Source organism: Apis mellifera, linkage group LG2 (assembly GCF_003254395.2).
Source record: "Apis mellifera strain DH4 linkage group LG2, Amel_HAv3.1, whole genome shotgun sequence".
Taxonomy (NCBI): Eukaryota; Metazoa; Arthropoda; class Insecta; order Hymenoptera; family Apidae; genus Apis; species Apis mellifera.
This window is the reverse complement of record NC_037639.1, coordinates 1529207-1550959: the sequence shown is the minus strand read 5'-3', so window position 1 is coordinate 1550959 and position 21753 is coordinate 1529207. Positions and strand designations below refer to the sequence as shown.

At 19.4% G+C, this 21753-nt stretch overlaps 1 protein-coding gene across 6 annotated transcripts in view; it reads right to left on the bottom strand.

Annotated features, from left to right (window-relative positions):
* LOC412853 (brain tumor protein) overlaps window positions 1-21753 on the bottom strand; it is an 88140-nt gene that overhangs the window by 10205 nt on the left and 56182 nt on the right. The window contains exon 3 of one of the 6 annotated variants that reach the window (XR_003304172.1): window positions 21213-21507. The exons of the other annotated variants lie outside the window; for them this stretch is intronic. The gene's annotated coding sequence lies outside the window, so the exon portion shown is untranslated. Of the gene's footprint in view, window positions 1-21212; window positions 21508-21753 lie in introns of those variants that run through there. 6 annotated transcript variants of the gene reach the window in all.

Below are 21753 nucleotides of genomic sequence, written 5' to 3'. Positions count from 1 at the left end.
TAAAGAATAATTAATTTACATTTCCCATAATTTTTATTATTTGATAGAGAAGTACATTTTGTCAAAAAGCAAAAGGTCTTAAAGGAAAAAGAACAAATTAATTATTTGTTAAATGATTAAATGTTAAAAAAGAATTAAGTTGAAATAGTACATATTTTGTAGTTAATAAAATAACCAGAATAATCAATGCAGACGATGTAAGATCGCTAGTTGATTTTTTTTTCTTATTTTTCTCTGCTTCCAATAAAAAAATAGTCGTGTATCCTATCCTCTATGTTTTTATAACAGTGTAAACCAACGTCTGTTTATACGACACGGCATTAATTCTACCGGTTGTCTAGGCGATTGAATCTCTTCGGGAAGAATACTCTCAAGGGCGAACCATAAATCTTGTCACCCCTCGCTGGGCCATCTTTGTAAGCCAATACCTAACAATCATGCCTAAGTGCATCGAGAAAATCGCGAGGGGCGACAAGATAGTTTGTAAAATTGCGTATTCTTTTACATACGTAATTGTGTAATGCATATCTACTATAAAGTATCAACATAATCATTTTGTTTTTGCGGTTAATTGTATAAATGCATCATTATTTAATTGCTTTCCAGCAATTGTTTAATGTTCAAATTAAAAGAGATTTTTTTTATTTTTAAAAAAATAAATAAATAAAATAGAAATATTATATTTATTTCATCGATTATTTTTATCGAATATAATTCCTTGAATAATTATAATAATTTATTACAAATATGTAGATCTTATAAAACTTTTTTTTTTGATTAAAAATTATGTAAACCTTTTATATATTTTTTATTCAATGAAATATGAAATAATGTATATGTATACATCTATGAAAAAAATGTGTTATTGCAAATTTCAAATATTTTATATTCTAATAATTCTGCAACAATATTGTAATTAATGATTATTATTTATCAATTTATATAAAATAAGTTACCGAATTCTTTAATATTCAAAAAAATATTAAATATTCAAATTTCCGCAGTCGATATATTTTTTCATTGAGACAAATACACTTATAACCATTTGAAGAAAGGAAAATGAGATTATTCGAGAAGATGACTAGAGTTGCTGGAGAAACAGCGATACGTTTTGAAACGAAGACTGCAGTCCACGGTTGAATGCACTGTAGGAAGGGGTGGCGGACGGCGCGTCTGGTTTCTATGGAAACACTGCATCGACCTCTCCAACCCTTCGACAGAAGTTCCGACGAGGGTCGAGTTCGTCACCAATAGTGGTAGGATTGAAGGAGGGGTAACCGCCCCTTTGGAAAACGCTAACTGCTGGTGCATCGCCATTCGACGCAACGCGGCAATGCGTATTTCTCGTTTATTTAGGATGATCGTGAAACAAATAATGTATAAATCTTCTTTGTTTAATCTTAAATTTAGGTATATCTGTTAAAATACAAAAAATATAATAGATAGAAATTCATTTAAGAAATAAAATAATGAACTAAAGAAATCCTAAACAGATACTACTTATCGAAAGATTAATTTTCATATCAAAGATAAATCAAAAATAGTTTTTTAAAAGTAAATGTAAATATGATTTAAATAAAATAAAATAAAACAAGAAAAAATAAAAAAATAAAAATTAAATTTAATAATTCATAAATTTAATATAAAATGTGCTGTATATATATATATTAATAATATATATAAATATTAATAAATATATATCAATGATGTTTCATCGTTATGCTTTTTGGTACTTTATTATTATCTATTTACTTTTTAGATATTAAATGTATATTTATATAAAAAAATCTAAAATGAAAATATGGAATAAGCTCAATAGATTTAATTTATACTGTAACGATAATTAATAAATTAAAATATTTAATATAAATATATTAAAAAGATTAAGAAAAATTGAAAAAAGAGAATGATAAAATAAACAGAGTGAATTATTATTTAGTTTTATTACATATATGTATAAATTAATTATATATTCATTTTTTGTGAATTATTTTTATGATACAATTATTAATTCATTACATTATTGATATCATTTATAAACATCCGTGTATAATATAAAATATCCGTATTTGATCGTGTAAATCATGTAAAAAATATATGCGATACATAATATATAATACAAATATATATACCGAACAAAATTAGTGAAAGCCATGAAAAAAATAATTCCATATAATATTTTATAGAATTATAAGATTCTTATATTACATTGATACATTATTTAATATAATAATACAAAATACAAAAATTATTCTTTTCCTTCTTAATATATTTAAATTGATTTAAATAATTTTAATGGGTGCTTTTATTCAATATGATAAAATGTTTATTTTATATAAAAAAATTAAATAATAGACTCTTTTATCTTGCTTACGAGAATAGATATAATTTAGTACGTGCTACGTATTGCAAAAAAGAAGAATCGAATTTAATACAAAACTAAATAAAAAATAATTTAAATATCACACGAAAATTTCGATAGGATGAAATTCAAAAATGAAATCTTGATAATTCGAAGATTTTAATTTGTGCTTTGAGATGTAAATTATCAAGATTGAATATTAGAATGGAATAAAAAATCAGAATTGTTATTTTTTAATAATAAAAAATATTTATTTCTAATTTTTCAAATTAAAAATAATACTTAATTTGTGAAGAGTTATATTAGTTTTTCCTTTAAAATAAATTTTTTCTTATTTTTATTTTTATATTATATTATATTTTATTATAATATTAATTATTAATATTTGTTTTTATTTCTTATATTATAAATATATGTAATAAAGGATCAAAATGAATGTGCGAAATGATTTTACAATGTAAATGAATAAATTAATCTTTATAAAATATAAAATAATTTTCTTTAATAATTTTGATCTATTTAATAAATTTTATTCAAAATTATTCATGTCTGATTATTATATTTTGTTGAAAATGAATTATTATAAATTATTAAACATTATTAGTAAATATAATGAAAATAATATTGTATAATATTACACACTTATCTTAGAAATTTATTTAACAAGAATTAACTTTTACACGTTCAATTTGTAGAATTAGATTTTTAGATAATTTTTTTACTATTTGAAAATAAGTCATAAATAAGTATTTTTTTTATTCCATTTTAACAATATCTTACGTTTTGTTTAAAATGAATAAATATTTCGACGATTTACACGTATAAATATAAAATTTTTTTATACATTTTTATGTATTATGGATTCATTTCTCTTTTTCATGTTATGTAAATATATAAATAATGTATTATGTAAATAATTACAATAAGCTTAATGCAGTAACAATTGACTTACAATATTTTCAAAAGATTTTGCAATTAATCTACTAGCTGAAAACATCTGTTCACCATGAGAATTGTTGAGAATAAAATCATGGAGTCTGGAATACTATGTTTGCGGCGTCGTTGAACTCGTGCGAGCATGACGACGAGACCACTCGCGAGAGAACGGTTTTCCGGAAGTGGCGCTCGTTTCGCCGCGGAACGGTTTACGAGCGGCAGTGTTACAACGCCTGTGCACTGAATGTGTCAGGGTTCACTGTACTCAGCGAACTTCGTGATGCCGGAAGGTCGCTCTAACACCACACGATACAGAAAATCGATTTCTAGCTCGGATTCTATCACTAGTAACTTACGTGCAACTTTTACTTCTTCACTAGACCAGTTTAAATGCTCTTTCCCATACATGTCTCTTTCCTATTTCATATTTATATCTCTTTCATAACAGTTTATATTTAAATTGTTACTAATTTTTCTTAGCAAATAATTGATTTGGAATTTCCACAAATTCTTTTTCTATTTTTATTTTTATTATAATCATTGATTGTTGATATAATTATTTATTTTTTAAATTTAAGTTTAATTTTTTTATATTGTTATTTAATTTTATAATTGAATATAACGATGAAATTTTTTTTTCTTACACAATCTTTATATTTAATTTATAATTTATGAAAATTTTAAAACGAGAGAAAAGTTAATATTTTAATTATTCAATGTTTTATTTTCAATAATGCAAAATTTATTAATTTAAAAATTTTATTTATTATTAATTATTATTTTAAAAACTAATTTTAAAAATTTATTTAGAAATTGCGATACAAATGAAATGAAAATAAAAATAAATTTAAATTAAATTGTATAAATCTTTTTGAAGCAGCATCTAAGAAAGAAGATATGATAAAAATTTAAATGTCAATTATTCTTTTCGTTATTTTCTTCAACATTTGCGTACAGAACATTGTTAATCGACATAATATTCGATATTTGAAATATCTACTTAATGTTCATAATAATAAAAGAAGGAAGCAAACAGTTAATTTTTTTTACCAATTAGATAAAAAAAAAATATATATATATATATATTTAGATTAATGGACATCTCCATTTATAATGTCGGATCTCTCTTTGTTCATGAGACAAATACTTTAAAGAGATAGAAAGAGAAAAAATACGATATACATACAAAGAAAGAGAAAGAGAGAAAAAGAGGGGTCAAGAGGAGCCAAGGATCGAGGAAAGGATTAACGCGAGGAGCAATAGAAGAGAAGAGAGGAAAAGAAAAAGAGGGAAAAGGTTCAAGCACCATTTGACCAGTCTCTGAATCATCGTTAAGCCGACCGTTACACGACTAGTCGTTAAATCACAAATGTGGGTGGCTCAAATGAGTCTTATGGTTAAAATAACATGACTATACGAATATTTATAAGAATTTCATATTATACTGTTTATAGTAATTTCGTGTATTTCGAAATAATCCGTTTTGAAAAATTTAGTAACTAAATGGATTGATATTTATATTTATTTTAATTATATTTATATTGAAATTTATATTTGCTATGTACTTTATCAATTTTTAACATTTGCAAATTTCAATTAGATAAAAGATTTTGAAATTTATATAATTGAACGCATAGAAACATGTATATATTTTCTTAAATTATTAATGAATTGATATTTTGGTTTTTAGGTATATTTAATGGTATTAAAGATTTTTTTCGATGATACATAATATTTTTATTTATAATATAATATTCTTTACAAAAATTATTAATAACAATAAAACGAAAACAATTTAAAAGATCGTAAATTCAAGTAAAATTTTATGAAATTGCAAAATAAAAATATGATGATATTAAATACACATACATAAAATAATATTTTTGCTTTAGAAGAAATAATATGTTCAGTTCTTTATTGGAATGAAAATCATATTATCACAAATGTGTCGATTTTTTTATTCAAATAAAAGTTGTATCGTATAATTTCTATTATACTTGTGAAATTATTTTTCTTAATTCATGTAAGAATATTTAGATAGCACTAGGGAATCAAAAGATATCTTTTGTTTTAGAGATTTCTAATCAAATCTATATAATCTACATGATTTATATAAGTTAGTGACTATAATAATTTTGTTTAATAATATTCTTCCTCTATCATAATGTATGCAATATATATGCAATATATCAATGAAACACAAAGATGAAATAGGGAGACGAACGGAAATATCTAATTTTAGAAATAAGTCTGGGATTATCTATACAAGTATCAATTAAATCTATCAATTAATTAATCTCTTTGAAATAAGTTAATTTTGATTATATTTGATTTGTTTTTTGAATATTTATTCTTACGTTTTTTATATGATAGATTTAATTTTCACTATATATATAACTGTATGTATAATGTCAAACATAAGATGAAAATGTGAAAATGTTAACATTTAGAAAACATATTACATATAAATTATAAACATATGAAATAATACGTAAAAATAATTGATTTATTTTTTTTATATTTTTCTTATTAGATATATATATATTTTTATATATCTATATTTAGATATATAATAAACAGAAAACTGTTTTAATTTTGTTTCGTTTTTTAGTTATTTTTTGTTTCTAATAAATTATATTGTGTAATATTAATTTGAATAAAAAAGATCAAATATATTGAAAAAATTATTTTATAAAGATTCTTAATTTATTTATTTATATTGTAAAATCATTTGACATATTAATTTTAAAATAATAAAATTTATAAATTTTATAAAATTAAGAAAAAAATAAATATATTTTAAAAGAAAATAAAAAATTATATCTTTAAATAACATCATAAAAAATTTATTTATTAAAAAGTAATTATTAAATTTTTCTTATTTAAAAAATTTTGATTTTTTCATCCATTTTAATTTATGATTTCGGTATTTTGTATATTTATAATTTCTAATTTATAATATTTTGAAATAATATATATAATATATATATTTGGGATGAATAAAAATCTGATTTTTAAATTCGCAAAATTTAAATTCGAAATCCAAAATGTTTATTTCTCTCTTTTTTTTTTCAAAAACTAAAATCTTAATTCGAAACTTTCAATTTCTAAGGATTCTCATACTTCATATAGATCCATTTATAAATTCTCATACTTATAAATGATATACCATTGATTTTTTGTTGGAGATAATGAAGGAAAATGTAGTTTAAAGTTTTAAACCGGTCTACAATCTTAAAACTTCATTTGGTATAACTACTAAATACTTAGGTGGTTTAATTTATGACTTCGTTATATCTATACTATACAAAAGAAATTTTTCGTTTTGTGTGTAACGGCAATGAAAAGTTCAAGTTTCCACGGGTAGATTTCACGGCGATAGATTTTTATGTCTGAACAACGGTGCAAAAGATTGTCAGAGAATATAAGCACTTACATACCAACGTATCTCTGACCGTGGCTACAAAGAGGCAGTAGGAGGGATAAAAACAGACGAAGCAGACGAAAGGACGAGAAGCTTTACAAGAAGCATCGACGAAAAGCACACACCTGTAGCGCGTCTAACGACTACATCACAAAAGAAGTTTCGTAAAAAAAATTTGTACGAGATTTATGCCTCAATGAAAATGCGATATCGTTCACAGAATTGTGAATTTTGCACAATGGAATAATACTCAGAAAAGAATACTTTTGTTTTGAATATACAATTTTTTTATAGAATTTAAAATATCTGATAAATAAGTTAGTGAATGAGTGAGAGAAAGAGAGAAAAAGATATTCGTGTATCACGAATTATATTGAACGAAATTCAAATAATGTTTAAATTTAGTGTTAATGAAGCATAATGAAAACGAATTATGACGATATAAATTCGTAATGTCAAATATACGTGTAATCTATTAATTTAAAATTTGAAATGTTTTGCATATTTCAATCTCAAACAAAGAATGTTTTTGCGAAATTATGAATGAATCATTATTTGATAAACGATAGTTTAGAAATATATTTGTAAGCCGAACATAAAATCTTATTTTTTCAACGTAATATGAATTTATCGTTTATATTTTATAATCAATTATAACATTATAGATATTTACTTACACATACATTTTCAGAATTTTTTTTCTTTTTTTAAAATTAAATTTAATAATAATATATATTTTCAAAAATATATATTTATTAAAAATTAGGATAATGATTGAAAACTTCAAAATGTATTAAAAATAACGTTTAAAAAAAATTAATATTTTTATATAAATATAATAAATTTATACTTTTTGTTATAACTATTCGTGAAAATATTATTTAGACGATATTGATAACAAATAATTCGAAAATATTTTTTAAATTTCTAAGCAAATAAATATATGAATTATAGGAGTTGAAATCTTTTGTTGCAAAAATAGTATCTGTTATAAGTCAGATTTTTGAAAAATTGAAAATAGAATATCGTTTTAATTTTAATCTGACAAATATTCATTCTTTTTCAACTCTAAATTCTACGAATTTGTAAAGTAGAAAAGAAATTGTGAATAAAGGATAGGTTTTCAGAAAGATTTTCCGTACTATCCTTCTTTCTTTTATTTCTGTTTATTTATTTTTTTTTTTTATAAAATTTTTTACGTTTCTTTTTATATTTTATGCATTATTATATCTCTATGAAATCGCTATCACTTTTAATTATAAAAGATAAATAGTTTAATAAATATTATTATTAATTTTTAAATTATAGAAATTATAAATATAAAAATTTGAATTTTGTGATAAAAAAAATATTGTAAATTTCATCTGTTACAACCTAATTAATAAGTCATTTATATATTAAATGATATAAAAATCATCAATAAATTTCAATGTTTAATAGATTTTAATATTTGATTAAATATTTATTCATGTGAAACATTTCAAATATTTACATATTTACAATTCAAATACAATTTCGTCTATAAATTTCGTATAATTTTTTCGACATTAATCATTTTTATTACTTATCTAGTTGAAAGCAACTTTGTGATAAATTTGAAATGATATAAATATATCAGTATTTTTCAATCTCTTTTAAGCAATTAAACCCTTTTATAGACTTTAAATAACTTATAGTTTTTTCTTCAAAATAAGGAAAATTTAAAATATTAATTGAAATTAATTAATCCGTGATAATGAAGTCATTATTACGAAATAATCAAATATTTTGAATAAATTACCAATAGGATTAGTCTGACTCGGCTAAACTATGATAATGTAATTAAAATAAATAATTTAAAATAAATAAATGTTATAAATCATTAATTAAAGATAAGAGCAAAACACTTAGCAATTCTTCTTTTGCGAAATGATTCATAAATCGAGAAATTGATATATTTATTTATGCCATTTGATGATAAGTTTCATAAAGTTTTTAATTGCTCATAAATATTAAAAATTTTATCATTATGATAATATTGATTATAGTGAACAAGTAGAATTCTCATTTTATTAAAAGCAATGAATAATGGAATTTTTTTGACAAATAAATCAAATAAATCCGTTTTTTCTATTAAAAAAAGTTTTTAAAACATTATTTGTGAAAAATATTAATATTAAACGAACTAAGGCTTAATAATATAACAATAACTTACTAAAAACTTAATAATAAAAACTTATAATAATAATAATAAACGAATATATTACACGAATATAAAAATCTTTTAATCGAAATTTAACAATTTTTTATATTATTTGTTTTAATTTTCAAATCTTTCTTAACTATCAATTCAATAATTGTTTTTAATGTTATTATTTTACTGTTTTGTACTTTTTGTTGTTTAAACATATTTATAAGTATGTATACATATTATCAGTAAACATATTTACTTGTTATTTTTTTTTTATTTCTCAATGAACTTTTTGATGCTTCTCAATTTTTTGTTTTTATTTTATTTTACAAATAGATTGATTTGTCAATTCCATATTCATAATTCTAATTTTATTCTAATTTTTAATTTTTCATTTCGTATATAATAATAAGATAATATATTCTTAAAATAAAATTTTCTTACAATCAATTGGATAATTGAATGTTCCGTAATTGAAATTTGATAATCGAATTTTTCGTTAATCGATATTTCAATAAACGGTCATTTTATTAATAAAGATTCTAATAGTTGAGATAATACTTGAATATTAATAATAAATACTAATAATAACTGAGACTCCATTTTAGTTTCTTTAATAACAATATTCATAAGATCTTTGTATATTTTATTCTTATAAGCATTGGAATAATGAAAAAGAAATTATTATATCGTTTTTTTCCAAGATATTTATTAGAATATTTATGATAAATTCATTTTATGCAAATAGTATTTTATTCCTTATTTTCATTAGAATTTATAACAAAAACTAATTCATATCAAAATAATTATAATAATTACATATAAAACATTTTTGTTTTCTAATTTATATTATAAAAGAAAGCATGAATCATTAAAGAGGGTAATAACTATTATAAAGAATGTTTTTTATATGTTTTTATAAAGTGATAGAACATTAAAAATTAAATATTTAGAGACATTAAAAAATTTAATGTAGTAAATTAGTAGTAAATTATATATTAATTTTAACATTTTATATTATAAAATTATATAATATTACATTATAATTATAGATTTTATAATTATAAAATTATTATTATATTTTTATCAATCTTATATATATTTACGTAATTATTTTAACGAGATATGAATTTATTATTATAATATAAATTAATGGTAATAATATTATGAACGTGAAAATTAATATTTATTTTTTCAAATAATTTTTCTATTTAATATGTTTGTATATGAAACTTGATATGAAATCAGTTTTCATATTATCAATTTTAAAATTAAGTGAAAAAAATAAAGATATAATCTCTAATTAAATTCTTCTATTTTATTTCAAGTCTTTATTGCAATTAATTAATTCATTATATTATATTATAAAAGAATATAAGAATAATTAATTTATTAAAATTGTTATTTTTATTTAATTTTTAATTAATATTTACATATAAATAAATCATTTTGTTTATTTTAAAAAATCGGTACGTTAAAAGAAGAAAAATCTCATTTTTCAAGTTTCGTTCAGACTTCAAAATTGTATTTGAAATTGAATTTATTTTATTATTATTTTTAATATTTTTATTTTAAAATATAAATAATTCATTTATAATAATAATTTCAGATAATTAATTAAAATTTTATTTTTTTTATTCAAAATGACAATTTTTTTTAATTTTTTATTTCAAGAAAATATTCATCAAAATAATGTTACGAAAATTAGCATTTATTCAAAAAAATAGAAAGAGCAAATATAAATCAAATTCTGATATTATTATTTCTATACTATTAACTAAATATTTATGAAATAACATTATTTAAAATAATTATTTCAAATAATTATGAAATAAATCTTTATGAATATTTCATTTGAAATATTCCTAAGTCTTATTTTATTTCATACTTACATTAGTAATTATCTACGATATAATTAGCTGGAAAAATTCAAAAATGCATCACGAATTATGATTCATCTAAGAACTATCTTATATCAATTAGTCAAGTTTTACTTCGTATTTTGTAAAAAACTGAACGAGCGGATATATCAATCAACTGGATTGTTGCCTCTTTGAATCGTCTCAATATCCATTGAGTTATATTTCATAAAACGTTCATTCTCGTTTTTATATACAGCTAATTGGCGAAATAAGAGAAGAAAAGGGGAATGTTAAACATTGTTTTTTTTAATAAACCAGAGAAATATAATATATGAGAAAACATGAGGGTACATTGTCGATTCACCCGCATGCATGTCCTCCTTACGCGCGAATTCCTATATGCACGCTTGTTCATGCGTACACGGTCTTTAACATTGATGTACGCATGCACGTGAGCATGAAGGTAACGAAACAAAGGGATGCGAGAAAAAAGGAATCGTTCAAAAAGAACAGATGCAAATGAAGTTTAAAGAAAAAAGGGAAATTGATTTTCTTACGTGTTAATTTTCTTCTTTTTGAATTCGATTTTAACTAGAATAGAAAACTATTAGATAGATAAGAAGATTATAAAAAATATTTTTCTATAAGAAGATTATAAAAAATAAAAAAATCTGAGACAAATATTCTATGTGCAAAAATAAAAAAAATATTATAGAGGAGTTAATGTATATACGTGAGATATCTTTGAGATTTTCAATTATAATAATTTTATACTACAAAAGAAATATAGAACATAATTAAAATGCTCTTTGAAAAAAAATATGTGTAAATACTGTACTTTTTATAAATACTGTAGATAAAATTGAAACGAAATTAAATCTATGATAAATTTAATAATACAATGATCTATATTTAAAGATAGATAATTGTTTTGGAATGGTATTCTAGATGTTTATCTATTGTTTACAACACATTCAAACAATATAACACATGTTTTTTAATATGTGTAATGTTTTAATAAAGTACTTATAAAGTTTTATATGACATTTAATTTTTATTTTTATCTATTGATTATACATAAAATTTATTAATACTTTTGTACGCTAAAACTTGAAACCTCACTGTGTGAAAGACACGTAGGAGGATGAAAACAAGTATGGTGGAAAGTGAATCCTTCATAAACGAATCAATAATCTTATCCTCCACTTTGCTCCTCCCTGTTATTTTTCTTTCAAATTTTCATAACTATCAATTTATTTCATTTTATATAAAAAGAAAATATTTTTTTTTTAATCTTTTGTTCGAATATAAGATTCCAATTTTATTATTTAAGTATTAATACTTAATCTTCCATATATCAAAATATATTTTTCAAAAACGATAAACAATATGGATTTTTTTTCTTGTTTTAAATTATTTGTTCATTTTGAATTAAATACTAGTTATTAATATTAATTTTATTTTTACTACTAGTATAGACTACTACGCTACTAAGCTAAATCGAAGTTTCCAATTCAATATAGAAATGATTTTAAAGAGAAATGAATTTTTTTATAACTTTCTTCAATAAAAAATAAAAATTCATTTGGAAAAATTTTACAATGGAAATTTCTCGATCCTTAGTGAGTCAGATTATCAATAAAAAATTAATATTCATTATAGCGTGATTTTCTCATTGGAAGTTAAAATATTATGATCGAATGAATTGTGACTAATATTTTTAAAGCTTTAGCAAATCATCATGTATAATATAAAAAAAAAAAAAAAAAAAAAAAAAAATAAGAAAAAGCAGGAAAATATAAAATTTCAAAAAAAAAAAATTCACAAAAATTTTCCATCTCTCTAAATAATAGTTTCACATGAAAAAATTTTTTTAATTAAATAAATTTGTTCGTTGTTAAAATATCAAATGTAAATGGATAATCATTTTAAATTCTCAAATTATTTTGTTTTCGTCAAGAAAACAATATCTTTTATCGTGCAAAAATGTGATGTAATCAGCTCTAATCATTATTTCTTTGCAATAATGCTTTTTTTGGGATATTAATATAATTAATGAATTTACGAACATTTTATAATTTTATTTCTTTCTCATTTACATCACAATAAACCATCTGTTTTTGAAAATGCCGCACTCTTTCATTTTTTTATGAATTTATTTTTTATTTTTACCGACGATACGGATTTGTCTGACTTATTATAACAATTAATCAATATATATATAAAACATGACGTTAATATATTTATGGGATATTTTCGAAGGATTGATTCTAAAGATCAAAATAAGCAAAAAAGTTGGTAACTATTGCTCACTTATAAAATTCAATTCTTGGAATCTTGAAATGAATTTCGAGTATGCCGAATGAAACTTGATACCAATCATTAATTGTTTCAGCACATATCGATACATCATGGACATTGATATCTCACTTAACTTATCTCCTTTTTTTATCTTTTCAATTGAATTCTCAGAAATCACGTATTCCTGACTGTAAGCGTTTAAATATAATATTGTATACAAAAAGTTAAGTTTATATTAGAAGCCTTTCAAAAATAGAAAGTGATAACGGAATGGTCTCGCTCTCTTTTCGTCTTTCTTCGTTTAGACATACAAATTTCAATTACTTATTACTTAAATAAATAAGTCTTAAACGACATTTTTGTATATATGAATTTTTGTATTTGCTTTGATTTCTAGAATGGACTCTTTGGAGATGCCTTACGAATATATTGTCATTTTGTATATAAATTAAAACAATCTTTTTAATCGTTTACTATATGATTAATCATAGTCTCCGAAAATTGTTAAATAAATTTTCTTTTACTACATATACTATCATTAAATATTATTATTATTAGTATTGGTAACAAAAAAACTTTGCTCTTAATCTTCTATATTTTGTAAAATATATTTAGTATTGATATATTTTGTGAAATATATTAATTATAATATTTTTAGTCTTATATTATAAATTTATTCATATTTTATTAAAATATTTGTGAAATTATTTTTATTTTTTATTAAAACTAATAACTATTATATTTCTAAACAGTAAATTAAAAAACAAAAAATTATTATATTGTACATTATTAAAAAAAATTTAGAATCAATAAAAACAATAACTTCTTAAAAGTTTACATTATATTAAAAAATATATTATATTAAAAAATTTGTTACTAATCATTAATTGTATAATAACTAAATTTAAATTTTAACAGTTTATAATATTAATATAATAAAAAATAACTTTTTTTTGATAAAAATGAATATGAAAAAAAAAATTTTGCTTTTATTTTTTATTCTATCCTACTATATGTGTTTCATAGATTTTATTTCATATTTCATTATTTCGAATTTATTTGATATTATTTCGAATTTATCTCCTGTTAATGTTAAATTTTTAAATATTTAATTTCTCTTCATTTTTTTTTTTCAATTTAAAGAAAGTTATATTTAGCAAATATATTATTAAATAACGCGGGTTAAAGTAATAAAAATATGTTCAATGATGATGAAAAAGAAAGTTTTATATTTCTTTTTATCGTTTAAGATTATTCTATGTGAATTTTGTTTCTCAAAAATAAATTTTCGTAATTTTCTAGCCATCCACAAGCGTTGGAAAACGAACTAGGCTTGATGATTTCACGTATTAATTAAGTTGAAGAATGAAAGAGCAATCGAATTTATTTGATTTTAACAAAACTTATTCTTGAGAAAATTTCTATGAATTTATTCGTTTTTATTTATTTATCTTAATTACTTTATTACTTTAATACTTATTGATCTAATTACTTTTTCATCTTTCCATTTTTTTCTTATAATTTTAAAATTAATGTTTTATTTATTTACGAACAATTTTTTTAATGAATTTTCTATATTTCATTTCAATAATACTTATATTATTTAAATGCATTTAATTGAAAATTTATAAAGTAAAGAAAAAGGAAAAAGAATTAAAAAAAAGAAAATTATTATAAAATTAACATTGCTGCTGAGAAAATATGCAAAAAATAAAAAAAAAAATAAAAATTAAATAAAAATTATTTTTCTATTATCTGAATTCAATAAATATTAAACAAAAGTATTTATTGAATAAAATTAAAAAATTTTTTTTTTAAATATAAAAATAAAAATTTTACAAATAAACTTACATTTAAAATAATACTTATATATAAAGAACTACTATTTTAAATATGTATGTATAATTTATTTATACTTTCTACTTTAATTATATATATAAATATTATTTTGAAATGAATATTTATTATAAATCTATTGAAAATTATCTATTATAAATCGTTGAAAATTCATTCATAATATTTTCAATTAATCAGAACTGATTTTGAATTATTGTATATATTTATATATTATTATATAATATTTAAATAAATTTAATTTGTATCCAATGTTTAAGAAATAAAAAAAGAAAAATAAAAAATATTTTATAATCGTATGTAATTATGAAAATTATTGAAATGTTTCAGATTTATAATATAATTATTATTATATTATGTAATATAATTTATTTTGAATATTTTTCAATTCTGCAAGTAGTTGTAAATTATATATGATTTACTAGAAAATATTAATTTATAAAAAATAAAAAAGAATAAGAATAGAAAAATATTTTTCACATAACAGCATAAGATTTCGAAAACAAAGTAAACTATTCATTTTATCAAAACACCATGCATTCTGAACATATAAAAGGAAATATAACATTCGATGGATCATAGGTGAAAATTCTAAGTTGAATCTAAGTATAATGTACATAGCAATACATATTTTCTATATATCTGTTCTAAAATTTATTTTTCAACTGGTGATAATTCAATATCAAGTATTATTAAAATATATATATATATAATAATATATTATAATAATAATACTCATTTCATTTGATAAATAATATATATATATATATATAATATAAGATATATTATATATATTATATATATAATATATATATATATAAGAAATAATACTCATTTCATTCAATAAATAATATATATATATATATATATATATATATATTATTTATTGAATGAAATGAGTATTATTTCTAATCAATAAAAAAATACCTAAAAAAAATTTTATTTCAATAAAATTTAAATATATATTGAAAATTGAAAAATTTATTTTATCAAGATATCCGACAAGATTTTTTATTTTATTTCTAATATATATTTAATTATTAGCTATTTAATTACATCATATAATTCCAGCATTAATATTTAATAAATAAATAATATTTAATAAAATATTAATAACCGAATAGGTAAATGTTAATATTTCAATAAGCAAAAAATACGTGAAGTATTTTAAACTACTTATGTAAAACTGAAAGCAGTATAACTTTTTTAAACTTATTACTATATATATAATGAATAAAGTTTTGAAGAAAAAATTCATTTTTGAATTTTAGTTTAAAATTAACTTCATTTATCCTAATAATTTATGGAAGCTTATCTTTATTTAATTATTTTAAAATATTTTATTGAATTGCAGCTTGATACATTTAATATATTATATATACACATTATATTACATATAATAATAGATAATATTAGATAAAAATATAAATATGTGTCAACATTTTTATTTTATTATTTGCAAATATATTATTTATTTTATGATATTAAATATATATATATATATATATATATATATATATATATATATATATATATATAATCAATCTTCAGTCAATAATAAAGTATAAATGCAAGAATTAAACATACAATTGTAATTACATATGAAATCCGATTATTTGTTTTCAAATATTTACACATTTTTACCTCATTTATGTTGAAATGCCAGTTTTCAGTTGCGGTAAATCAATGCGGATAAATCGATAGATAACTTTCATCAAACGAATTGATAGAAAGAATTAAAAGAATTGGAATCATATTTAGAATAAATACGAAACATAAAAACAAAATTTTATTTTGTTACTCATTAGATTAAAGTTGCATTTTATTGTAATGTTAAAATTTTTGAAATACTATTAACCACTATTTAAAAATTATTTTTATTTATTATATTAATTATTTATTTTTTTCGTTTCTATATCTAATAATAATCTAATAATTTTTAATAAATATTCTTTGCTAGAGATTTTTGAATTCATTACTTTGATAGATTATTACTTTGAATAGATTAAATAAAATTATTTTGTATATATTGTTAATTTTGTTTAAAAATATTTAAAAAATTTTTATTAGAAAATTGTTTTATAATTTTGACTTTTTTGTTTCATTCTAATATTCATTTTTATTAAATTTGTTGCATATATGTTGTTCTTTATTATTGTAATTTTATTTTCACAGTATTTACAACAAATCTAAAATATGTTTCCTTTACGAAAGTGATTCCGTAAAGAAAAAATAAAAGAAAAAAAAAAGTAATGGAAATTTTTAAATAAAACAAATTTAAATAAAATAAAATTAATAAATTAAAAATATTTGTATTAAATATATAACTTACTCCATTTTTAAATATTTTTTAAATATTAATGATAATCAAACAAAAAATGAATCATATCTCACTTTCTCGTCAATAAAACATCGAATTATAATATCGAAAATTAAATAAACAAAATAAAGATATAACAAATCTGATTTGTATTTTATATGTCCAAAAAAAAGAGGGAATAAAATTTTTTAATTTGATTTAGTTGAAAATGAAATTTTAAAGGAATAAATTTTAGTTTTTTTTTTCGATTTTTTCACTTACATGTATTATAGAATTACTTTTTATCTTATATTATTAGTTATATAATATTTTATAGTTCTAATTTTTTTCATTAGAACTACAAATGAACTCCAAATTAGATACTCATTAATTAAAAAAAATAATGAACTATTATAAAAATGAAAAGAAATATAATGTAAGAATATAAATAAAAGAATTTATACATATATATTTATTGTATTTTATTCCTATATAGATAATAGAATAAAATCAAATTTTTGATCAATTTTTCAAAATCTTAAAAAATTGAAAAGGAAAAAATTTATGTTGAAATATATTTAATGAAACATGGAATAAAACTGTTTGGGATAAGAATATTCCAGACAGCTCATAAATTTTCATAGATCTTTCCGGCCATATGTGCTCTTTCGTCGATGTTAAAAACCATTCTTTTTCTTTCGACGTGAAAGAATCCTGAATGTTCTCTTCTCTTACTGGAAGGTCCCTTCTATGGATTATCCTTATATCACCCTTACTCACATTGTGCAATTTTTCCTAGCAATGTCAATGTATTTTTAACTCATTCTTGTATCTCATAAGTGAAAGTATTCGTTTCATAATAAAAAAATATTTAGGAAAAATTTAAATCTTTTAATGGATGAGAAATTTATATATATATATAAATTTAAGTATATAAAATTAAGCCAAAGTTTCTTTTAAAAACTAAATTCAAAAAGATTAACATGAATTACAATGTTTTATTATAAAAACTATAATATTTTTATTTACATATAAACTAATTTCAATATTAATTTGTCATTATTTGTTAATAATCTGTTAATAATTTGTTAATAATCTGAAATTTGCTTAAAATTCGATATTTTCTACAATTTGTTAAGTTTTTTTAAATAAAAAAAACTTATATTCCTTAATTTTTATAAAGAAATCAAAATTTGCAATTAAGATATTGATAATTTATTATATTTTATAATTATTTTATCAATTTTATAGGATTTTTCAAATTTACTATGTAACATCTATTAACGTTCTACGTATTTTTAAAATCGAATAACATATATTTATAATATAATAATATAATGAGTAGAAAATCAGTAACAAAATAGTAATATGAATAATAATATGAAAACTTTTACCGAATATTCAATTTGAAATTAATATATATTATGTTAAAATAAGTAAAAAATTGACATTTCATATGATTTATAAGATTTTAATGTTCCATTTTCATCGTATTTTAATCGTATTCATTTATATATTAAGTTTATGGAAAAATAATATCGGTTTTATAGCAGAAGCAAATTATAAATTTACTATTTTAATCATATATAATCTTAATCATACGTTTTTTAAAATCAGAATTTATAAAATAAAATATATAAATAATATAAATACTATAAAAAAAATTGTTATGATTTATTAATAAATATTATTTTTCGAGAATTTATGTAGTATTATATTAACAATTATATCATTTATTTTTAAATAATGTTATTTTGTAATTCGGAATTTCATCACTCAATAAAATTTTTAAAATTTATTAATGTATATGTTTATTCACATAAATTTATTCATTTATTTCAAAAGTATAAATGTTTCTTCCTGAATAATTGAATTTATATATTTCTTAAATTATAACATGAGTGTTTAAGAAATACAAATTTATGAATGTGTTTAAGAATACAAATTTTCTTAGTTTTTATTAATTTAATTAAATTTATTTAGTTTTATTTAGTTTTATTATGACTTGATATTTCATTAATATAATTTTTTATTTATAATTTCTTTTTAAATATACATCAATTGTAGTAAAAAATAAAAGTAAAAAAAAATAGTAGTAAAAAAAAATACAAGTAATTGTATTTTTTAAAATTTTAATTATGAAAAGAAATTCTAAGAATTTGCTTTTTTTTTCATTAAATTAAAAATATTATCCTAAGATTAAGGATATTATAAGACTGTAAAAATATTTTTAATATTAAAATAACATTAAAAATATTATAAAAAAAAAATTGCTTAAATTATGGAAATATTTTTTGTATCTTTGTTTTATGTAATAGATTCTCCTATAGTGTTATAATAATACATATTTTATATTTTTAAGAAATTTAAACAATCATGAAACATCATGAAAACTAAAGAATTGATGTAGGGAAGTTCTATTTTAAACTTGAAAAAAAATATAATAAAAAGATCTATTTATTTTCATTCAAGATAGTTAAAGTTATGATAGTTCAAAAGTTTCAAATTCAAGATAGTTAAAAATTAGTTATACATATATAAATTTAGAGATAGATATTCGATTTTCGTTATTATTATTATAATAAAAAATATTTTATATAAACTTAAATGATTTCAGGAATGATAATTTTACAATTCTGATGTTATTAATTTTTTTTTTTTAGGTAAACATATATGAAAGACATTAATGTTTTTTTAAATGGGATTATATGTTTTTCATTGCATCATTGATATAATTTAATATTTTTAACAAAAAGAATATTAAATCATTAGTTTTGGAAATATTTTAACTTGAAATTTGTAAAATTTACATATAAAATATTAATAAATTTACATATAAAAAACAAGGAGAACATAAATAATAGGGTACTATTTCATGTGTTTTTTATTTTTCTGTAAATGATAAATAATTAATAAATAATTAATAAATAATTAATAAATCTTGAATAAAATATTTCCTAAATTAATTTTTGAACATAAATATAATATAATGTATTGTTAATATTTTTATGTAGAGAATATCAAATTGTATCAATTGATATAATAAAAAATATATGATAATAAAAAGTATTAATGATTCATATTCTGTTTTCATCTATAGAAAAAACTAATAATATTAAAATATGTTCTTGAAACTATTTGATTCTGAAAAATTTGTTACTAGCAATAACAATGGCATGTTACAATATAATATCAGGCGAATCATCTTAATAATATATAAGAATCAGTAGTATAATATAGAAAGAATTATTTTTTTATTCATTGTTGCATTAATTTTCAACGAAAAATAACAATAACTTTTATAATGCTAATGCTTTATGATAATAGCATGTTCAAATGCAATATTCTAGTAAAAAAAAAAAAGTAACAAAAAGAAAAAAATTAGTTTTCGTCACAAAAAATATATTATTTTTTATAACAAAATTATGAAATAAAATAAATAAATAATTTTTATATTGTTACTTTTTATAAGAAATGAAATTTACATATTTTTTGTAAATCATATTAAAATGATTTTGATCAATTCTCATTTCACACAGATAATAAGTTATTTATATTTATATTTCAAAATATATACAAATAAACATTATAATTATAATATAATATTAACATTAATTTAATTTAATATTTGTAATCATAAAAATATTATTTTAATAATTTTTTAATTTGTTTTTAATATTTTAATAATAATATACATTTAGCTTAATATATATTAACTTAATAAACATTAAAAATAATAGTATTTAACATTAGTGAAAAACATAGATAAAATAATTCATATATTATATACAAAGTACAAAAAATATACTCGAATAGACACTATATAATATAAAATTATATAAATTTAAAAAAATTTAAACAAAAAATGTAGCTTATCATAATATTTAAATTCTAATTTTTTTTTAATTATAAATTGTATAATTTACAATTAAGCATAAAAAAGATAAATATTCAATGATTTATGACGAAATATAAAAATAAATATGCATAAAATATGAATGAAATTAAATTTTTTTTTGCAAAAGCATAGTTTCTATTATAGAAAAGAACATAGGAACAGAAACAATAGACACCTTTCGTTCGATATATCCTTGGTGACGATCGAGCAGCATACTTTTGTGCGTTGCAAAAACACTTTCCAATACCTGCACCCACTACTACTCTGCTCTATTGTAAACCGATAGGTTGTACGACACGTCATACGTTTCCGGACCAGCTCGGACACGTTCGAATCATTCCCATGTAAAATACCAACATGAATACTCACTCGCCACGTAAAGGGGTAATTTTATTTCTAATCTGAAATAACACGATACTATAATCTTAACTGACTTTATTCGATCAAATAATATTATATATTCTATATTTTATATGTATACATATTTATTCTTTTTATTTTCCAGATGTTTGTATTTTGTATTGATCAATATTTATTTTCTTTTTATAAGAAGCATATGTAATTGATTTTCGAATAATACTCGTTTTTGAAGAACATTGTTCACTTTTATATAGACTTTTCTTTTAAGAATATTCTCTTTATACTTC